Below are 14,865 nucleotides of genomic sequence, written 5' to 3' on the forward strand. Positions count from 1 at the left end.
CATTTTGCAGTGATGTGAGACACATTTTGTGAGCCCTCTGTACTGAGAACCTTCCGACACAAACAAAGAAATGAAAAGTTTTCCTGTTTCAGGTGTTTTTAGATGCAGAATTTTCCATACTGGATTAGATCATTTCCCCATCAAAACCAATATCCTGCTCAGTTGACATGAAGTTAATGATGGTGAAATGCTTTGAAAACATAAATACTACATACATTTGAGCGATATTGGGCTTGCGTACTTTGTGGCTCCAAGCCCAGGCTCATGAAAGGATATCTTGAAAAGAACATCAGATCTATAGAAGAGATGAAATATTTACAGATTAACTTCTTACTTTTCACATTTTATATGACTTGAGCAAATAAATAATTTTTTTAAAAACCTGGAAGTGTTAAGAGTTAGGGATGTTTCCAGATATAGCGAAGCATGTGTTTTGCTACATTCTTTATAATGTGCGTTTCTTGGGTTGGCTCTGAAGAATTGAGTTAAGCAGGTTGCATGTAATTACAGGGCTCACTGCCTAGAAGTGATTATTTTGTTCTTTCTTCTCTCCAATCGGAAAGGGAATGGGAAGACAGAAAGCTTTACCAAGTAGTATTCTCAAGTTGTATGGCTTTAAATTTGCTTAGAAAGTGGGAGCTATTTTTTTTTAGGTTCTGTTTACCTGTTGTGTTTCAGGTTAGTCTATTTGTTCTTGAACTATGGAACGAACCTTAAAATAAACTGAAGACTATAGTGTTTGCCTTTTTACTCTAAGTGTTGTTTATTGAACAGCTTTTTAAGATTAACAACCACTGAAGAGTGTATGGGATTCATCAGCCAATTATGGTTACTTTGCTCTCTACAAAGGCTGAAAAAAATCACCCAGCAGACTCCTTCATTCTTTTTTGTTACTTTTTAAAAGGGATCTCAGATGTTTCATTTCAAAAGTTTCCAGATAACTTTACCATTTGGTCTTTATTTAATTTGGAATTGTTTAGATCATCTAAAGAACACTTGCTTTCCTAACAATTTCAGAACAATTAAGGTCTCGATGCTTTTAGGAGCTTACGTTTTTACGAAAATTCTATTTGAGATTCCATCTAGATCAGATCCATATTTTCCAAGCATTACTGGATAGCAGAGTTTATAAAATGCAAAAAAGTTCCCAAAATAATACTTAATATTTATATGTAGTTTCTATCTCAAAAATCCCAAAGCACTTTGCATGCAAAAATTTATCCTACTTTACAGATGAAGAAATATGGGGACTAGAGTAATCATTGTAACACTGTGCAGCAAAAAATAATGCACGGAGCTGGAAACAGACCCTTTGTTCTATAGTCTTGATTGTACCACTTTGACTCCTGGCATTTAACTTCCATGGGCCTCAGTCTCCGCACCTATAAAAAGGGATTTGGACGAGATATACTGAAAAGGACACTAACATTCTACAGGTCTAAACTTGGAGGAACTTTTCTAAAGCAAGAAAAAGAATAAGGGCTAAACTTGACTTGTCAGAGAGGAAAGAGAGCAAAGAGAGAGGAGGATTGGGAGTAGGAGGTAAGAAGGCAGAGTAAAGTGGTCTTGAGATAGGTGTTACTGGGGACCAACCTTCTCAACGCACTGGTCAAGCGCCGGACGTTGCTGAGAACAGCACCTGGTGTTCTGGGCTTGTGTGTTTGTGCCGGCAGGTATATATTGGGATGTGTGCAAAATAAAGAATTCCAATCAGTTGAGTGAGGAAAAACCTGTTGGGCATGTTGTTTTGAGTCATGTTCGTATAGCAGTCATTAGATCTCTGGAGCTTTTCTATCTTTGCTAATTTACTTTTCACTTGCTTTTCCCAGACCAGCATAACTTACCAGTAGGTTCATAGCTACAATTCTTGTGTGTACACAATGCCAAGCCATACATTAAACTCTTTCAGTTCCCAAATTAACTGACAGCATCTAATCACACAATTAAAATGCTTTTATGGTTATGAAAGCAATACATGCTTTATTGAAGAATATTAGAAAAAGTTGAAAAAAATTACTTGTAAAATCAAAATTGAGAGTAATCCTACCACCCAGAGAATAAATAATCACTTTTAACATTTCAGTATGTTTTCTTCTGGGTTCTTTTCTATGAGCATATATACAATTTTTGTTTTCAGACTATTGTACATGCAGATTGAAACCTTTTATATTAAGAGTATATTGTTAGCACCTTTACATGATAAATGTACTTATATAGTAAGAGGGTATTTAATTCTGATGCCAAACATCTGGATGAAAAGTACAAAGTCAGTCAATTATCTAGATATTTTTCCAATACCCAGATGTTTGGCACCACATCGACAAAACATTAAAATCCTTGACCAAACTGTTCAGCTTTTGCACAGATGTCTGGAATTAGGTAGGCAAACTCTCTCTGAACTGATGGACATTTTGGCAGTAGAGAGATGGCACATTTATTACATGCTCTGGGTCAAAAGTGTTTTAAAGTTTAGCTCGTGTACATGGGTAACCTTTTCATTGTTTCACAATGAATCAGCAGCACAAAGAAAAAAATATATTTTAGGAACCCTTCATCCATTATGATGAAAGTCTGCTCTCTCTCTCTATTTTTGGTCACTTCTCAGCCTGTGGGACTGTTCGTTGACCTTGAGAGCTTAGCATAAAGTTGTTGTTTCTTTCAAGCCTTGGTCTTGAGAATGTGTGCCCTAGTGATGGTTTTGTTTTGTCTTTTTGCTATAATTAAGAAAGTTCTTTCTGGCTGATAATTTTATTAACAGATTGCTCTGAATATTTAAAAGTCATGTTAATGTGCCAATATCCCTGACAACAGTCCTGCCTAAAATACATTTAAGACTTTTAAAAAAGGTATTTTTATGTTTTTTGACTATCTTGTTTCTTGGGTTATACTTCTTTATCTAGCTCTGCATTAGTCAGTGTATATATTTTTGCATGTATACTCCTTTTCTGATACCTTGAAGACATAATTAATAAAAGTTTGATGAAGTTCAATGTTATCTACCATTGTATCACCCCAAATTTTATGTCCTTGAGTACATATTTATAGTGATCCTAAAAATTAACATCCTTATATATTTGTCTAGTTCTTGACAGTCTTAAAGTTGTCATCCTTCATTTTCCATCCTGTTTTTCTTTACATTGGTGTTGCTTTATGTCTATTACATGTCTATAACTGCAAAATATTTTTAATTCTGTGGCTGAAACAGAAAAAAAAAGAAAATCTATCCAACTTATGCCAAAGGGAGCAACGTAGCTGAATGATTAAATGCATGAATCAACTAGTAACATGGGACTAAGTTCACATCTTGCTTTTTATTGGCACAGAACTGTTCAGCTTGTCCCTCTGTGTTCTCCTGGGTCTGTCATTAACTTGCTCAATTGCCATTGAGAGGACATTAGCGTGGGCTATGCCTGAGCTTTTTCATCCTTCATCCATAAAAAAATTACACACTCCCACACTGATATGTTTTCTGGAATCATTTGTGAAGGTTCTTTGACGTCGTTAATATTAAATGTTGTTATCATTGAGTAACTTGATTTATATGGAGAAATTGCATGAGAAAAACCAGGTAGATGTAAGTTTTTGATTTTTTAAAAATATAAATAAACCACTGTACATTTGAGGACTGACTGCTTTGTTTCTTGCAAGACACTGTAATTTCATTTTTGATTTTAGCATCTGGTTTTATGTGTATTATTTGCTTTTATGAATATTTTCTTCAGATTTATTGAGTGTTTTATTATGCTTGGTGTTTCTGCCCAATTGAAATTTAATTATAATTTTATATTCTGGGTGTTTTTCTGGGGTCTGTGCAGGTCTAAGTAAGGCAGTAATTAAGGAGGTGAAATGTCATTGCTATTCTGGGAAGATACTATCTTCACGTGATTGCTGTGTTTATATGTTTTTTGTTTGTTTGTTTTTGAGATGGAGTCTTGCTCTGTCACCCAGGCTGGAGTGCAATGGCGCGATCTCGGCTCACTGCAACCTCTGCCTCCTGGGTTCAAGCAGCTCTCCTGCCTCAGCCTCCTAAGTAGCTGGGACTACAGGCACATGCCACCACACCCAGCTAATTTTTGTATTTTTAGTAGAGACAAGGTTTCACCATGCTGGCCAGGCTGGTCTTGAACTCCTGACCTCAAGTTATCCACCTGCCTTGACCTTCCAAACTGCTGAGACTACAGGAATGAGCCACTGTGCGGGCCTGTTCTGCTTATATTTTTGGATAAAGATAAAAAGCTATAGCTACTCAGCTAAATATTTGGGAATATCTAAATAGTTGCATAATTTTCATTTTCATCTAAAGTTTGACAATGCTGGGCCCTAAAAACCAGTATCCCTAGACTTCCGACCTAGCGTTCTTGAGATATAGATTTCTGCTTGGCCACATAGGTTGTTGTCTAAGTCTATTTGTGCTGCTATAACAAAATACCTTAGACTGGGTAATTTATAAAAAAACAGAAGTTTACTTCTCACAGGTCTGGAGCCTGGGAATTCAAAGATCAAGGCACTGGCAGGTTTAGGGTCTGGTAATGGCTTGCTGTCTGTTTCCAAGATGGCACCTGTTGCTGCATCTGCCACAGGGAATGAACACTGTCTCACATAGCAGAAGGGCAGAAGGGAAAGGAACTGTCTCTCTTCCTCAGTCCCTTGTATAAGGGCACTAATCTCATGTATGAGGGCAGAGCCTCATAGCCTAATCACCTCCCAGCAGCTTCTTCTCTCAATACTGTCACCTTGGGGTTTAAGTTCCAATGTATGAATTTTAGAGAGACTACATTCAAACTATAGCAGTTGTATATGTAGATATATAAAAATATAAACATGTGGGCACACATGAAAGATGGTAGAATCAGTTTAAACATTTATTTCACACTGATTGAATTCAGTCGCTAATTGGTTACTTTATGGTTAAGTAGTTGTTTGATAAAATTCAAAGTTATCTTTCACCCTTGATATATTTTCACATTCTTATTGGTATAGGAATATTCTGGTTGTACATATTCTTACGCAACTAAACTTTTTCTTTTCTTTTTTGAGACAGGGTCTCGCTATATTGCCCAGGCTGGTCTTGGACTCCTGGGTTCAAGTAATTCCCTGTCTCAGCCCCTGCAGTAGCTGGGATTATAGGCACCTGGTCTTAAATTTTAGTGACTATTTTCTGCTATTTCTCTCTCTCTCTCTCTCTCTTTGTTTTCTTTTTTTTTTTTTTTAAGATGGAGTCTTGCTCTGTTACCCAGGCTGGAGTGCCTTGGCACAATCTTGGCTCACTGCAACCTCCGCCTCCTGGGTTCAAGCAATTCTCCTGCCTTAGTCTCCTGAGTAGCTGGGATTACAGGCACCTGCCACTATGCCTGGCTAATTTTTTTGTTTTTAATAGAGATAGGATCACCTGAGGTCAGGAGTTCAAGATCAGCCTGGCCAATGTGTTTCACCATGAACTCCTGACCTCAGGTGATCCACCCACCTCAGCCATTCAAAGTGCTGGGATTACAGGCATGAGCCACCATGCCCAGATTTATTTTCTGCTATCTCTTGATGAGAAAGGTCAGAGTCTTTTCTTTCTCTCACATCCCTCAGCCAATCCATGTGCAAGAACCGCCAGCACTATATATTCTGAAACCAATCACTTTTCACCATTTCTGTGACTTCCACTTTGATGGAGGCTGTTGTCATCTCTGGCCTGGGCTATCGCTATAGCCTCCTGACTGGCCTCCCACCTTTCAATCTTGTTTTCCATAGGATTTTTTTTCCCTACACAGATGCGAGTGATGTTTTTAAATTTAGCCTGAATCATACTACTTTTCTACTCTGAAGCTTCCCAATATATTCAGAAGACAATCTGAACTACAAGACCCTATATGAACTGGATTCTGACTACCACTCTCCCTGTCTCTCACCCAAATCTAGCCATGCTGGACATCGCAATATTCTTTATGTGTATGGTATGAAGCTAGCTTGTGTCTCAGGGCTATTCTATTACTCCTTCCTCTACCTGGAAGCTTCTTGCCTTGTCGCATTATATGTCTCAGGTTTCTGTTCAGTGTTGCCTCCTCAGAGGGACCTTCCCTTACCATGTGTTATAAATTAGGTCATCTTCCCTTTGTCATTCTCAGTATCCTTCATTTGCTTTATTTTTCTTCATGGAACTTTTCACTACCTAAATTTATATTACATATGCTTCTGTTTGTAGTTTGTTATCTCTCTCAGCTACCAGCATGCTATCTTCATGAGAGAAGGAATTTTCTTTGTCTTGTGCATTGATGTATCCCTAGCACCTAAATTGATCTGGCACATAGTATGTGCTCAATAAATACCTTTTACTAAATGACTCAGTGTTTACTAATACAGGAGTGTGGTTCTCTAGATTTGTACCATTCTCTCATATTGCCCTGGGTTTGCAAATTATCATAGTCAGCTGGGCACAGTGGCTCATGCCTGTAATCCCAGCACTTTGGCAGGTGGAGGTGGAAAGATCACTTGAGGTCAGGAGTTTGAGACTAACCTGGCCAAAATGGTAAAACTCTGTCACTACTAAGCATATAACAAAAAAATAGCCAGGCGTGGTGGTAGGCACCTATAATCCCAGCTACTGGGGGGATGAGGCAGGAGAATTGTTTGAACCTGGGAGATGGAGGTTGCAGTGAGCCAAGATCACACTACTGTACTCCAGCCCAAGCGACAGAGTGAGATTCTGTCTCAAAAAAAAATTATCATAGTCACATATGCACATTCCTGAAAGCACAAATCAGCAAATCACATTTCCTAGACAATTTACCTAAAGAATAGTAGAATCTAAATAATACTAGAAGACAGTTGAATTAGATCCAGTCAGTCCACTATGTGATCTGTCTTTTCAGCTGCAATGATAATTTCCAGCAGGTGATATAGGAATATTCTGAGTAGTAGGATCTAAATAATATTAGAAGACAGTTGAATTAGATCTAGTCAATCAACTACATAATTTGTCTTTTCAGCTGCAATGATAATTTCCAGCAGGTGACCCAGACATGGGCCTGTTGGCTTGCAGCAATGACTGGGGTTAGATGTACCATCCTCATGTACCATGAAAGCAATGTGAGTGCACACCCACTGTCTGTGTTATTAGGGTAAGTTTTCTTTTCCATCTTGATTCACCTCACACATCATCGAATATTCTGTGTCGTGGTAATTTTTTGTGTTCTGAAAAGTATTTACTTCCCATATTACTGAAAAATTTAAAAGACCAAAGTTGACCAGAAAGGCCTTGCCACTTCACAAAAACTTCCCTTTTATGAATACTTGTGGTTAGTCACATAAGAAATCTATATTGGGCATGGTGGTGTACACCTGTAGTCCCAGCTACTTGGGAGGATGAGGCAGGAGAATTGCTTGAACCCAGGAGGCGGAGGTTGCAGTGAGCCAAGATCACGCCATTGCACTCCAGCCTGGGTAACAAGAGTGAAACTCCATCTCAAAAAAAAAGAAATATATGCTGGATTCTCTTCATGTATCAAATTATGTGGGAGCCACTAAGAAAAAGCAAAAACACCCCTACATCAGGATCACACTCTCACCTCTCTCATTCATGGTATCTGCTCTTGAAAAGTTTACAATCTATTCAAAGCTAAGAAAAACCCCACAAAATAAAACAAAAACCACATAAAATGGAGACTAACATGAAAATATATAGTTAAGAAGATGGCGCTGTAAGACCAACTCAGGATTGCAGCTCCCAGTGAATCCGCAAATGGTGAGTGGGCACCGCATTTCCAGATGGATCTTTATTACCCACAGACCAGGAGATTCCCAGGTGTAGGAGCTGCACGGGCCGCCAGCGCGGCTGTTTGGGCCAGTGCAGCTGTTTGGGCTGGGGCCGCAATGCAGCGGCACTCGGTAAAAAAATACACTGGTTTGGTTGCCCTGTTAACCAGCAATTGGAGATTTCAGAAGGTGGATTAGCACATTCATCTGATTAAATGGAACTTAAACAGAAAGCCAGGCCAGGAGATTCCCAGGCAGCAATGTGATTCCAGCCGGCTCAGTGGGTTGCTGCATGGGAAATCACACAGATCCTGGCGCCCTTTCAGCAGGCGACTGGAACACCTGGGAGAGAGTCAACCATTCAACTTAAAAAAAAAAGGGGGCTCTGAGGCAGGGAGCCAGGTGATCAGGCTCAGCGGGTCCCACTCCCACAAAAACAAACAAAACAGCAATTGGAAACGCTCGGGGTTGAGAGTTTCACGGCAAGCACAGCAGAACCCAGGACAGTGCAGCTCGGAGGGGGAAGGGTGTCTGCCATTACCGAGGCACTCGACCCCTACAGAGCTACACTGCCATTGCTGACGCAGCCTGCCAAGGCAACCCGCCATTGCCAGGGCAACCCACCAAAACAGAGAGAGTCCAACACTACAGAGGCAGGCCATCATCACCACAGCAGCTCTAATCACACCCATATAAACAGGACTACAGGGAATTACACATAGCAGCAGGGTGGAGCCCACGGCAACAGGGCGGAGCCCACAGCAGCAGGGCAGAGCCCACGACAGCTCAGAATAGCCACTACAGGCAGGCAGTGATTAGACTGCCTCCTAGCTGGGCAGGACAGTGCAATAGATACTCATAAATAAAGCCCTAACTCCCTAGGACAGAGCAACTGAGGAAAGAAAAAGGGGCTTTAAGAGTTCTGCTGCAACAGACTTAAACATACCTGCCTAGCAGCCCTGAATGAACAACGGAGCTCACAGATCAGCACTTGAGCTCCTATAAAGTACAGACTGTCTCCACAAGTATAAAGTACAGACAGTCTCCTCAAGCAGCTCCCTGACCCCCGTATATCCAAAGAGTCACCTCACAAAGGACTGATCAGACTGACATTTGGCGGGCATCATTCAGGGACAAAGATAGCAGAAGAAGAATCTGGTAGCAACCCTCACAGTTCCACAGCTACTACAGAAGTTCCCCAGGCAAGCAGGGCCTGGAGTGGACCTCAGCAGTCCTAGAGCAGTGGGGCCACACTGTTATAAGAAAAACTAAGAAACAGAAATACTTCATCATCAACAATCTGGACGTCCACTCAGAGATGCAATCGGAAAAGCAGCAACCGCTCAGACAACAGGCGGATAAATCCACAAAGATGAGAAGAAACCAGCACAAAAAGGAGGAAAACACCCGAAACCAGAACACCTCGCCTCCTACAAAGGACCAAAACTCCTCACCAGCAAGGGAACAAAGCTGGACAGAGAATGAGTGTGATGAAATGACAGAATCAGACTTCAGAAGGTGGGTAATGAGAAACTTCCATGAGCTAAAAGAACATGTTCTAAATCAATGCAAAGAAACTAAGAACCTTGAAAAAAGATTTGAGGAAATGATAACAAGATTGGACAACTTAGAGAGGAATACGAGTGAATTGAAGGAGCTGAAAAACACAACACGAGAACTTCACAAAGCATGCACAAGTTTCAACAGGCGAATTGACCAAGCAGAAGAAAGGATATCAGAATCAAAGATCAAATCAATGAAATAAAACAAGAAGCCAAGATTACAGAAAAAAGCGCAAAAAGGAATGAACAAAGTCTCCAAGAAATGTGGGACTATGTGAAGAGACCTAATCTACGTTTGATAGATGTACCTGAATGTGACGAAGAGAATGAATCCAAGCTGGAATATACTCTTCAGGATATTATCCAGGAAAATTTCCCCAACCTAGCAAGGCAGGCCAATATTCAAGTCCAGGAAATACAGAGAACACCACAAAGATATTCCTCAAGAAGAGCAACCCCCAAGGCAGATAATCATCAGATTCACCAGGGTTGAAATGAAGGAGAAAATACTAAGGGCAGCCAGAGAGAAAGGTCAGGTCACCCACAAAGGGAAGCCCATCAGACTCACAGCAGATCTCTCGGCAGAAACCCTACAAGACAGAAGAGAGTGGGGGCTGATATTCAACATCCTTAAAGAAAAGAACTTTCAACCCAGAATTTCATATCCAGCCAAACTAAGCTTCATAAGTGAAGGAAAAATAAAATCCTTTGTGAACAAGCAAGTACTAAGAGATTTTGTCACCACCAGGCCTGCTTTACAAGAGCTCCTGAAAGAGGCACTACACATGGAAAGGAACAACCAGTACCAGACATTTCAAAAACATACCAAAGCCTAAACAGCATCAGCAAAATGAAGAATCTGCATCAACTAATGGGCAAAACAGTTAGCTAGCATCAAAATGGCAGTATCAAATTCACACATAACAATATTAACCCTAAAGGTAAATGGACTAAATGCACCAATCAAAAGACACAGACTGGCAAATTGGATAAAAAGCCAAAACCCATCGGTGTGCTGTATCCGGGAAACCCATCTCACATGCAAGGATACATAAAGGCTCAAAATAAAGGGATGGAGGAAGATTTACCAAGCAAATGGAGAGCAAAAAAAAGCAGGAGTTGCAATTCTCATCTCTGATAAAATAGACTTTAAAGCAACAAAGATCAAAAGAGACAAAGAAGGACATTACATAATGGTAAAAGGATTGATACAACAAGAAGAGATAATGATCCTAAATATATATGAACCCAATACAGGAGCACCCAGATATATAAGGCAAATTTTTAATGACTTACAAAGAGACTTAGACTCCCACACAATAATAATGGGAGACTTTAACACTCCACTGTCAATGCTAGACAGATCAACCAGACAGAAAATTAACAAGGATATCCAGGACTTGAATTCAGACCTGAAACAAGCAAACCTGATAGACATTTACATAACTCTCCACCCCAAATCCACAGAATATATATTCTTCTCGCACCACATCACACCTACTCTAAAATTGACCACATAATTGGAAGGAAATCACTCCTCAGCAAATGCAAAACAACTGTAATAATAACAAACAGTCTCTCAGACCATAGTGCAATCAAGTTAGAACTCAGAATTCAGAAACGAACTCAGAACCACACAGCTTCATGGAAACTGAACAACTGGCTCTTGAATGTTGACTGGATAAACAACGAAATGAAGGCAGAAATAAAGAAGTTCTTCAAAACCAACGAGAACGAAGACACAACATACCAGAATCTCTAGGACACATTTAAAGCAGTCTCTAGAGGAAAATATACAGCAATAAGTGCCCACATGAGAAGAGTGGAGAGATTCAAAATTGACACTCTAACGTTAAAATTGAAAGAGCTGGAGGAGCAAGATCAAAAAAAAAACTCAAAACCTAGCAAAAGACAAGAAGTAACTAAGATCAGAGCAGAACTGAAGGAGATAGAGACACAAAAACCCTTCAAAAAATCAATAAATCCAAGAGCTGCTTTTTGAAAAGATCAACAAAATAGACCACTAGTCAGATTGATAAAAAAGAAAAGAGAGAATAATCAATAGATGCAATAAAAAACAATAAAGGGAAAATCACCACAGATTCCACAGAAATTCAAGCCATCATCAGAGAATATTACAAACAACTCTATGCATATAAATTAGTAAACCTGGAAGAAATGGATAAATTATTGGACACTTGTGTCCTCCCAAGCCTAAACCAGGAGGAAGTCGAAACTATGAATAGACCAATAACAAGGTCTGAAGTTGAGTAAGCAATTAAGAGCCTACCACACAAAAAAAGCCCAGGTTCACAGCCAAATTCTGCCAGACACACAAAGAGGAACTGTTACCATTCCTTCTGAAACTATTCCAGATAATCCAAAAAGAGGGAATCCTTCCCAAATCATTTTATGAGACCAACAGCATCCTGATACAAAAACCCAGCAGAGACTCAACAAGAAAAGAAAACTTCAGGCCAATATCCATGATGAACATAGATGCACAAATCTTCAATAAAATACTGTCAAGCCGATTGCAACAGCACATTGAAAAGCTTATCCATGAAGATCAAGTAGGATTCATCCCAGGGATGCAAGGCTGGTTCATCATACGCAAGTCTATAAACATAGTTCACCACATAAACAGAACCAAAAACAAAAGCCACATGATTATCTCAGTTGACGCAGAGAAGGCCTTTGACAAAATACAACAACCCTTTATGCTAAAAACCCTCAATAAACTCGGTATTGATGGAACGTATCTCAAAATAATTAAAGCTATTTATGACAAATCAATAGCCAATATCATACAGAATGGGCAAAAACTGGAAGCATTCCCTTTGAAATCTGGCACTAGACAAGGATGCCCTCTCTCACCACTCCTATTCAATATAGTACTGGAAGTTCTAGCCAGAGCAATCAGGAAAGAAAAAGAAATAAAGGGCATTCAAATAGGAAAGGAGGAAGCCAAATTGTCTCTATCTGTAGATGACATGATAGTATATCTACAAGACCCCATCATCTCAGCCCAAAAACTCCTGAAACTGATAAGCAACTTCAGCAAAGTCTCAGGATATAAAATCAATGTGCACAAATCACAAGCGTTCCTATACACCAATAACAGACTGAAAGAAAGCCAAATCAAGAACGAACTGCCATTCACAATTGCTACAAAAAGAATAAAATACCTAGGAATACAACTCACAAGGAACGTAAGGGACCTCTTCAAGGAGAACTACAAACCACTTCTCAGTGAAATGAGAGAGGACACAAACTGATGGAGAAACATACCATGTTCATGGTTAGGAAGAATCAATATCGTGAAAATGGCCATACTGCCCAAAGTAATTTACAGACTCAACACTATCCCCATCAACATACCATTGACTTTTTTCACAGAACTGGAAAAAACCACCTTGAAAAGAGAGCCCACATAGCCAAGTCAATTCTAAGCAAAAAGAACACAGTGGGAGGCATCACACTACCGGACTTCAAACTATACTACAAGGCTACAGTAATCAAAACAGCATGGTACTGGTACCAAAACAGAGATACAGACCAATGGAACAAAACAGAGGCATCGGAGGCAACACAACATATCTACAACCATACAATCTTTGATAAACCTGACAAAAACAAGCAACGGGGAAAGGATTCCCTGTTTAATAAAAGGTGTTGGGAAAACTGGCTAGCCATGTGCAGAAAGCAGAAACTGGACCCCTTCCTGACACTTTACACTAAAATTAACTCCAGATGGATTAAAGACTTAAACATAAGACCTGACACCATAAAAGCCCTAGAAGGAAATCTAGGCAAAACCATTCAGGATATAGGAGTAGGCAAGGATTTCATGACCAAAACACCAAAAGCATTGGCAGCAAAAGCCAAAATAGACAAATGGGACCTAATGAAACTCCACAGCTTCTGCACGGCGAAAGAAACAGTCACTAGAGTGGATCGGCAACCAACAGAATGGGAAAAAATTTTTGCAGTTTACCCATCTGACAAAGGGCTGATATCCAGAAGTTACAAAGAACTAAAACAGATTTACAAGAAAAAAACAAGCCCATTCAAAAGTGGGAAAAGGATATGAACAGACACTTGACAAAAGAAGACACACATGGGGCCAAGTAACATATGAAAAAATGCTCATCATCACTGGTCATCAGAGAGATGCAAATCAAAACCACATTGAGATGCCATCTCACGCCATTTAGAATGGCGATCATTAAAAAATCTGGAGACAACAGATGCTGGAGAGGATGTGGAGAAATAGGAACACTTTTACACTGCTGGTGGGAGTGTAAATTAGTTCAACCATTGTGGAAGACAGTGTGGCAATTCCTCAAGGACCTAGAAATAGAAATTCCATTTGACCCAGCAATCCCATTACTGGGTATATATCCAAAGGACTATAAATCGTTCTACTATAAGGACACATGCACATGAATGTTCATTGCAGCACTGTTTACAATAGCAAAGACCTGGAACCAACCCAAATGACCATCGATAATAGACTGGACTGGGAAAATGTGGCACATATACACCATGGAATATTATGCAGCCATCAAAAATGATGAGTTCGTGTCCTTTGTAGGGACATGGATGAATCTGGAGAACATCATTCTCAGCAAACTGACACAAGAACAGAAAATGAAATACCACATATTCTCACTCATAGGTGGGTGATGAACAATGAGAACACATGGACACAGGGAGGGGAGCACTACACACCATTCCCCTATTCTATTGCAGGGGATAGGGGAGGGACAGCAGGGGTGGAGTGAGCTGGGGAGGGATAGCATGGGGAGAAATGCCAGATGTGGGTGAGGGGGAGGAAGACAGCAAATCACACTGCCACGTGTGTACCTATGCAACTATCTTGCATGTTCTGCACATGTACCCCAAAACCGAAAATGCAATTAAAAAAAAAGAAAATATATAGTTAAGAGCTACATTGATGGTTGAAGTATAAATTATGGGAATTGAGGGCTGAGCAGTCATTGACTAGCATGGACCTTTCAGAGAAGGTTCTAAAGAACCAAGGAAAGCTTCATAGAGAAGTGGACACAAGACCCGGTCTTCAAGGGTGAGGGACAGTACTGCAGGCACAAGAAATTCACTTACCTGGTGATGAGTCAGCAGCAGTCTGGGCACCATCATCAAACTGTTTTGCACATGTAGCTGTAACCTAAATAACTTCCCAGAGGTAAAGGCATCTTGTAGGTTTACCGCGAGCAGTGTTATTAAAGTAGTCTATATAAGGAAGCTACTCAAACCCACACATGATTCAGCAAGAAGGATGAATCATACTCAAAATGGAGGCAATAACTATGCCAGACTTAAATAACTACTGGTGCTTAGTTTAAAAGTATTTGTTTTAAATCCCCACCTCTAAAAGCTTTTCTTTACTTCCGAAATTCAATAAAATAATTCTATTTAACCTTATCAGTATCAAACTTAGTGCCAAAGAAAATAATCACAACATTTATGTTGCTGTGTAGATTATTGCAAAATTGATAAAAAGCAGATACAGCAGATAATGTGCTCTTATTAATACATA

At 39.8% G+C, this 14,865-nt stretch overlaps 1 protein-coding gene across 1 annotated transcript in view; it reads right to left on the minus strand.

The window, feature by feature from the left end:
• The window catches only part of NCOA2 (nuclear receptor coactivator 2), a 368,943-nt gene extending 354,424 nt beyond the window's left edge, over positions 1-14,519 (minus strand). Inside the window, exon 1 of the mRNA XM_078352611.1 lies at positions 14,430-14,519. The gene's annotated coding sequence lies outside the window, so the exon portion shown is untranslated. The remainder of the gene's footprint in view (positions 1-14,429) is intronic.
• Positions 14,520-14,865: the final 346 nt, after the last annotated feature.

Source organism: Callithrix jacchus, chromosome 16 (genome assembly GCF_049354715.1).
Source record: "Callithrix jacchus isolate 240 chromosome 16, calJac240_pri, whole genome shotgun sequence".
Lineage (NCBI taxonomy): Eukaryota > Metazoa > Chordata > Mammalia > Primates > Cebidae > Callithrix > Callithrix jacchus.